This window comes from Esox lucius, chromosome 6, assembly GCF_011004845.1.
Source record: "Esox lucius isolate fEsoLuc1 chromosome 6, fEsoLuc1.pri, whole genome shotgun sequence".
Taxonomy (NCBI): Eukaryota; Metazoa; Chordata; class Actinopteri; order Esociformes; family Esocidae; genus Esox; species Esox lucius.
The window spans coordinates 26,096,313-26,104,877 of NC_047574.1; the positions used below are offsets into that span (position 1 = coordinate 26,096,313).

Here is an 8,565-nt window from a genome sequence, read left to right on the forward strand (position 1 = left end):
TATTACGTTTTTATGCATATTAGTATATGTCACCTCCCCCTTTCAAATTGTTCACAATTTTTGCCCTACAGTCTGAAATGAAAACACATTAAATCATTCCTTTTCCAGCATTATTTACACCCAGTATCCCACAACATCCAAGCAATAAAATGCTAAAAAGAAACTCTGAAAATGTATTATAATTAAAACAGTAAAATGTCATATTTGTAAGTGAATACCCCCATAGAACTGCAATCGCAAACTTGCAAAGATATAACCAACCAACTTCCAGATCACAAATCAAGCTAATTGGCTTCCGTCTGTGATCAACTGTAGAGATTTTGATTAGTTAAGAATAAAAGCTGGGTCATAGAGCACATAGAGCAGTGGGTCATAGAGCACATAGAGCAGTGGGTCATAGAGCACATAGAGCAGTGGGTCATAGAGCACATAGAGCAGTGGGTCATAGAGCACATAGAGCAGTGGGTCATAGAGCACATAGAGCAGTGGGTCATAGAGCACATAGAGCAGTGGGTCATAGAGCTTAGTAGTCAAAGCAAAGCATCCACCTTGGGCGGAAAAGTACTTTGGAAATAACAATGAGATAAAGTTGTGGAACGGTCAGGGGGTGGATATAAAAACATTGCAAAGATTTCGTCCATCCCTTGGAACACAGTTAAGACCATTACTAGAAAGTGGAAGGTGTATGACCCCACCCAGACCTTGCATTGATCAGGCCGTCCCTTCAAACTAGATGACCGGAGAAGGACTGATCAGAGAGGCTACCAAGAAGCCAACTGGTCAATGTGTACATGTTATCACAGTATCACAAACGTTCCAAAAATCGGGCCTCTATAGCAGGAAAAAAACACTCCCCAAAAAGGCAACATCAAGTGTCTTTTGAGCTTTGCCAAAAAGCACATTGTAGATTCCAATGCCAAGTGGTAAAAGGTGCTGTGGTCAGTTTAAACCAAAATTGAACTTTTTGGCCTGAACACAAAACAATGTCTGTCAAAAACCCAATACATCTTTCCATTCAAAGAACACAATGTCTACAGTAAAGCATCGGAGTGGCAGCATCATATCATGGGGGAGTTTCTCTTCAGCAGAGACTGGAGCCCTTGTCAGGATAGAAGAAAAAATGGACAATGCAAAATACCAACAGAATCTTGAGGAGAACCTGCAGCCCTATGCCAGAAAGTGGAAAATGGGAAGATGGTCCATGTTTCAATATGACATTTAACTGTAGCACACAACAAAGCATTCATACAGTGGCTGAAGCAAGAAGGTGAATGAGTGGCCTTGTCAAAGCCTCGACCTAAATCCCATCGAGAATCTGTGGAATGACTTGAAAAGCGCAATACATAAGCAGTCACCATGCTGTTTGACTGAGCGTGAACCATTTTGCCATGCCATTGATATGATATAACATCACTTTCTACTGATCTAACTTCATTTGTAACTGGTTTACTCCGCAATGCATCATGTCTAAGAACAACTCATATCTTTTCTGGCCAAGGTATTTTTTAAATTTGTATTATTATTATTATTTTAATTTGATTAAAATAAACATTTGTGGGTGTTCTCACTCTCTCGACCATTGACCATAACTCACCTATGATGAGTTATACCACATTAGTTTTTTTAGTTGTTTATTTAGCAATGATTCAAAACACTGAGGCTACATAACCTTCTTAATTGCTGTTACTGAAATATTTTACTTGTTTTGGCTGTAGTATTTGGTTATGTACTGTAGTGAATGCAATTGCCCAGGATAACAGTGTCTGCCAATTAAACAGTTTTATAAATGGACACTTAAGCATTCAGGATATTATTAAAATGGAACGATAAACATTTCTCAGTCCAAAATGGACCAAATCTTAGGCATACTGTTTCTCACAAAAGTGAGTACACCACTCACATTTTTGTAAATAATTGAGTATATCTTTTCATGTGAGAATACTGAAGAAATTACACTTTGCTACAATCTAAAGTAGTGAGTGTACAGCTTGTATAACAGTGTACATTTGTTGTCCCCTCAAAATAAGTCAAAACACAGCCATTAACGTCTAAACCGCTGGCAACAAAAGTGAGTACACCCCTAAGTGAAAATGTCCAAATTGGGCCCAATTAGCCATTTTCCCTCCCTGGTGTCATGTGACTCATTAGTGTTACAAGGTCTCAGGTGTGAATGGGGAGCAGGTGTGTTAAATTTGGTGTCATCGCTCTCACACTCCCTTATACTGGTCACTGGAAGTTCAACATGGCTCCGCATGGCAAAGAACTCAAAGAGGATCTGAAAAAAAGAATTGTTGCTCTACATAAAGATGGCCTAAGCTATAAGAAGAGTGCCAAGACCCTTAAACTGAGCTGCAGCACGGTGGCCAAGACCATACGGCGGTTTAACAGGACAGGTTCCACTCAGAACAGGCCTCCCCATGGTCGACCAAAGAAGTTGAGTGCATGTGCTCAGCATCATATCCAGAGGTGGTCTTTGGGAAATAGACGTATGAGTGCTGCCAGCATTGCTGCAGAGGTTGAAGGGGTGGGGGGTCAGCCTGTCAGTGCTCAGACCATACGCCGCACATTGCATCAAATTGTATGCATGGCTGTCGTCCCAGTAGGAAGCCTCTTCTGAAGATGATGCACAAGAAAGCCCGCAAACAGTTTGCTGAACACAAGCAGACAAAGGACATGGATTACTGGAACCATGTCCTGTGGTTTTATGAGACCAAGATAAACTTATTTGGTTCAGATGTTTTCAAGCATGTGTGGCGGCAACCAGATGAGGAGTGTCTTGCCTACATTCAAGCATCGTGGTGGGAGTGTCATGGTCTGGGGCTGCATGAGTGCTACCGGCACTGGGGAGCTACAGATCATTGAGGGAACCATGAGCACCAACATGTACTGTGACATGCTGAAGCAGAGCATGATCCCCTCCCTTCAGAGACTGGGCCGCAGGGCAGTATTCCAGCATGATAACGAACCCAAACACACATCCAAGACGACCACTCCTAAGGGTAAAGGTGATGGACTGGCCAAGCATGTTTCTAGACCTAAACCCTATTGAGCATTTGTGGGGCATCCTCAAACGCAAGGTCTCTAACATCCACCAGCTCCGTGATGCCGTCATGGAGGAGGGGAAGAGGACTCCAGTGGCAACCTGTGAAGCTCTGGTGAACTCCATGCCCAAGAGGGTTAAGGCATTGCTGGAAAATGATGGTGGACACACAAAATATTGACACTTTGGGCCCAATTTGGACATTTTCACTTAGGGGTGTACTCACTTTTGTTGCCAGCGGTTTACACGTTAATGGCTGTGTTTTCAGTTATTTTTATTATCAAATTTACACTGTTATACAAGCTGTACACTCACTACTTTACATTGTAGCAAAGTGTCATTTCTTCAGTGTTATCACATGAAAATATATACTCAAATATTTACAAAAATGTGAGTGGTGTACTCACTTTTGTGAGATACTGTATTTGTTGCACAAGTTTTTGCCAGTTGTAGAAAAGCTGAGTGTAGTGAGTGCTGTACATTCCTGGGCAGCTTGGTTCAGTTGGGTAAAGTACAGTTGGGTACAGTATTACACAGAATGGTATTGTTTGCTGTACTGTTCTTAATTGTGCTGCACTCTGCTTTTGGGAACTATACTGTTCTGTGCTCTACTGAGCAGCCCAAACGTGTAAAGATACTGGACCAATATAGACATCAATGTCTGGGTCATTACAAGGACAAACTGGATCTGACTAAATATACATTAAACATAGACAATGTTTGGGCCGAATCAAGACTGGTCTGGATCAGAAAATTGCATCTGTGGGCAGTGAATCAAGGTCAGGACAGATTAAATGTCAACATCTTTTTCCGGACATCATAATTTGCATGTGTTCACTCTCAGGGAATAGGAGATCCAGGGTTGTGGTCATAGTGATTATTTATATTTTTTATTTTTCAAAACATCGAAAAAGACTTGAGACTCTGTAGATTCATTTGCTGTGTCAACTGGCAAATATTGATGGCTCAAGAAGACAAACGTGAAGACAATAGTGTCAGAACTGTAACAGGTTTCAATGCAGTGCGCACACAGATCATTAGATTTTCCCATGATTGACGCCTACAAATATGTAAATAAGCCTGTAGTGGTGTAGATGTCTATTTGAGTGTAAAAAATTACCATCCTCAGGAATAATAACTTATTCAGACAATCAGTGACCTTATTTATATGAGAACCGAATGATTACCTCCACTACCCCTACAGTTATGCTATAGAATGAATGGAGGACATTATGCCCTAGCCTTATTAATACAAAATCCTTTATAGTTATATGTAAAAGAAACAATACAATCAAAAATAAACATCCCCTGAGAATGTAAAGCATTTCAAATTTGAGAATAGAACTGTAGCCTACGTATGATCTCTGGATCTTTGTATTCAGGGGAAGTGACAAATTGGAAAATGAATGAAGAGCTGCAAATGTAGAGCTTAGCAAAGCACAAGCAGGTGATAATTGGATCATTTTGCACCGTTATCTGTGCTGTTATAAATCACTGTCATCCCTTTGGCTCAACTGAACTTATCCATTTAACCCCCCCCAAAGGCTGAAAAAAGCTGACGTTTCACCCTTTGACCAAGTTTGTTGGCCAGATGCACAGGCCCAGATTTGCAGCTTTCTCCCTCCCCTCATGTCCTGACTCCTGGGCAAATCAAAACAGGGTGACTCAGCAAATAACCTCTAGCAGTCCTCCAGCAGCTTCAATACCCACAACCCTCCTCCAGCGGCAGCTGCCCCGCCCTCCTCCCTGCCGCCTCCATCTATCCTCTGATTGGCGGAGAGCCATCATGTGGCTATTTTTAGAGAGGCTCTGTTTCTCATGTAACAATTGGAGAATTTACCGTACAGTGACCCGGGCTTGCATGGATCACCACGGGGCTCCGCTCCTCCACTACACGGAAGGAGGTGAAGGGAAAGGGAGGCGCCGCGGTTAATCCACATCATGAGACTTGATGTGGCGTACTGCTGCGAAATAACTCCCACTTTACCCCCCTCATCATGCGCCAAGGCACGTCAACACCTGGGAGTGGCAGTGACAGACCAAAACTATTGACCGGGACAGCAGACAGGGAGTGTTGGCTATCCACAACCTCCTCATCGGTCAGACCATTGTCACATGGTCTTCCTTTTCATGACACAGGTCCGCTGAATCTCAAACGCTCCCATTCTCCGCACCTTGTGGTCAGTCTGGTTTCATACTCAGTAGAGCGTTTCTGATACAGTAGAGCAACCCCTGGATTGTTCCCAATCCAGTTGAAACAGGTCATGTGACAGGAGTCACATGTGCTTCCCTTTGATCTGGTAGTTCGTGTTTTGCCTTCTCCCTTCACCACATTCTGTTTGGAAAACAAAAATGTTCCCAGAATATAAGTCACATAACACTTGAACTCAGTACAATATACTTCTTTAACTATTACACGCATGCAGACTAAAAGGATTTCTTTGAAAAGTAATGCCAAACAGAGCCAGAGGACTGTCTGAAGTAGTTTGAGTGCGCCGGATTGAGGAGAATGTCACATTTCAGACTAATGCAATTAACCTCAATTATCCCTTAATCTCCAATTATTATCTTCCAGATGCCTGCAAAATGTTAACCATCTGATAACACCAGTGAAATGCCCTTTAGAAAGGAGTGAGAGGATAGAGCGTTGATACAGTAGATGCTGACGACCTAAAGGTGAAGCTCAGCCTGAAATCCTGTTGTTTACTCCCAAGATACACAGCAAAACATTTGTTGCTAAGACATTCTGCTGTGTTAAAGTGTTCACTCTGTGACAGTTTGTGTTGTCCGTCTTTTGGGTCGGGCTGGGTTGATTTCATTTTGGGCCACGATTGTTATTGAAAACCCAAAATAACAACTGCCGCATATATCAATATAGGACAGCCGCACCTGACCTCTGCCTTGTTAAAAAAGAGAGGCCATTACCGGGAGGGTGCTAAATGACTCACAGAGGTGGTTGGCAGCATTCCCCTGTCTGTTCACAGAGGGCGAGCAACAAGGCAACTGTTACGGCCCAAGTGCACGGCACTGGGAGAAGGCTCCATCCATGTAACAGGGGTACTGTATCCCTCCCCTAGGTTCAACAAAACAGGCCCTCTCGCCATACCCCCATATTATGTCAACTATGGTTCCTTATGGTTCCCGACGTCCAGTGCTAAAATACCCGGAGGAACATTAGTGTGGTGGTAATAGACTAACCACTTCATAGCCATCACTAAGGTCTCTTAATGTGCATTTTGGGACTAACTGATTTCAGAGGTATCCTACTGCCCGTTAGTGTGTGCTGGTGTTATGTGGTACATTTAGGTGTGTCTACCTCTCTGTGTCTCTCTGTTTCCATCTCAACGTACCTCCACAATCCTGGCGCTGACTAATGTCTGGCTTTGTGAGACGAGCAACCCTTGTGCTCCAAGTGTCATATGATCGAATGATCAGAAATATGGTTCTTATGTACAACACAGTGTGGAGTGCCTGGACACAGACATTAGCAATGGCACACAAACTCGAGATGTGCCATTTGCTTTTATAAACTGGCTACTGATACAAATGTAAAATTTAAGGATTTGTCATAGCTTTGGTGTAAAATATCAAAATGTATCAACTAATCTTGACCCAAAGCCCATTGGGGGTTTCAAGAGAAGAACCCTCCATTTGTTCTCAGTTTTATTAAATGCCTCCATTCAGAGAAGGGAAGAACAAAAGGTCCAAAACAGTGGGCCTCCTGCCAGCAAGTTCCGGACCGACCCGCCATGCAGCCACCACACCCTGCAGACCTGCACATCACTGCAGTGCCTCCCATCGTGCGTCTATGTTACGTCTTCCGGCAGTGACGCGGCTCAGTGGGGCTCGAGACCGTAAAGAAGATCTATGAGGTGAGATGTAATAGAGCCGGTATTACCTCAGAGCAGCCAACCATGACACTAGGACCGGCTGCTAGCAGTGTCCCTACGCAGCGTGCCGCAGCGACAACAGGGTCATGTCTTCTCTTTACATTGATCTTCACATGGCTAGTGGCCAAATGGCTTTTAGTTAGCCCTCCTTGCGAACCAGAAATCTAATATTGAGTTGTTCTAGTTCTCACAAATTTCTGTCAGGACAGGGTCATTTTCTGTCACATTCAATTAATTGATTCTCCTTACATTACTGAACTAACACTACAGTTGTAATTGAAAACTGCTCAAGTGCATTATCTGACTTCTGTTTCTAACTTTTTCCAATCTATCAGAGTGCCTTCATGTATTCCAACATTAAAGGATCAGTACCACGCATGAACATCCGAAGAGTGAAGGAGCCAAAAGTACTTTTGTCTAATTAATGTGGGTCTCAGAGCCCTCAGGATCTGTATGGGTAGGGATATGTTTGGAACAAAAGGAAGCTTGTTACAAAAAATCTTGGAAACTAGACATGGGCCCATGACATTCAGCTTGTGGCCAACTTGGTTAGGAGTCTCGATAAGGGTCCCGTAGACATGGTGTAGAATATGGAAAGACAAAGATTGGTGACTGCCTGCTCTGCATTTTTTTCCTGTGCCCATTTGTTTGTTTGTTTGTTTGTTTGTATGTGTTTACTGTGCTAGATTTTTTGATAGTTTTTTTTAATACAAAATGTATTAACAGACTTATGGAAGGTGACAACAGAAACCTCTGAATGAATGGGAGTGTGTTAATTTACTCTTGAATCCAGAAAGAAATAGAAGACCCTGTTTTATAAGAAATCGTTTTTGAGGTGTTTATGGATTTGGGTTGAGTAGACACATTTAAGCAGGGACAAACGATTGATTTTCCACCGTGTGACAGAAACTTGCATTTCACTGCAGTACTAAACTGGCAGGCTAGCATCAGACTTGGCCAACTTTAATGGTGAGCTTGGTAACCCCACCCTTTGACCCTTCACATATGACCCTGTGCTCTCCTTGACCCATCAAACTTGGATATTTATCATTAGGCAGGAAAGGCTTAATTTCCCTGTTAATTTTAAACTTCAGTCACACAGTTTTATAGTCAATTTTTTAAGCACAATTTCTGTGATTCAAGTGCAAACTCATACTCTCTATTATGGTGGTTGGGTACTTTGTTTATAAAGCCTTCCCTGTCTACAAATACATAATTTTCACAGTAAAGGGACCTTTGTTACTGTATAATGCGTTCCACTAACAGTGGAGTACCACAGTGTGCATTCATGTATTCCCAAAGCAGTTATTCCTGTTTGATGAGGTAGTCAACACATCAAGGCTGCTCTAATTGGGCCAATGTATAGGGAATTATATCCATTATTACTCATTCCAGTGCCTCAGCAAGTTTGTCGTAGGAAACACCTGTAGTGCACTTCAAACACCACCATTAAGCAGGACATTTATGAACTTCAGTACTGCATATATGTAGTTCCAATAACATACCACAGAGACCAGTGTACTTCCTCCCAGTGTGGGCGAGGCCACCTCTGCTAGTGGGCTGTTGCTACGCAGCCCCAGCTACCCATAACAGCTGATGTCACCTCTTGTCTCAGGAGGCCCATCAGCTCCCTGG

General features: G+C 42.8%; 1 long non-coding RNA gene across 1 annotated transcript in view; it reads left to right on the forward strand.

Annotated features, from left to right (window-relative positions):
- The window catches only part of LOC109615866, a 45,575-nt gene extending 38,530 nt beyond the window's left edge, over positions 1–7,045 (forward strand). Inside the window, exon 3 of the long non-coding RNA XR_002196866.2 lies at positions 6,725–7,045. This is a non-coding gene — a long non-coding RNA (uncharacterized LOC109615866). The remainder of the gene's footprint in view (positions 1–6,724) is intronic.
- Positions 7,046–8,565: the final 1,520 nt, after the last annotated feature.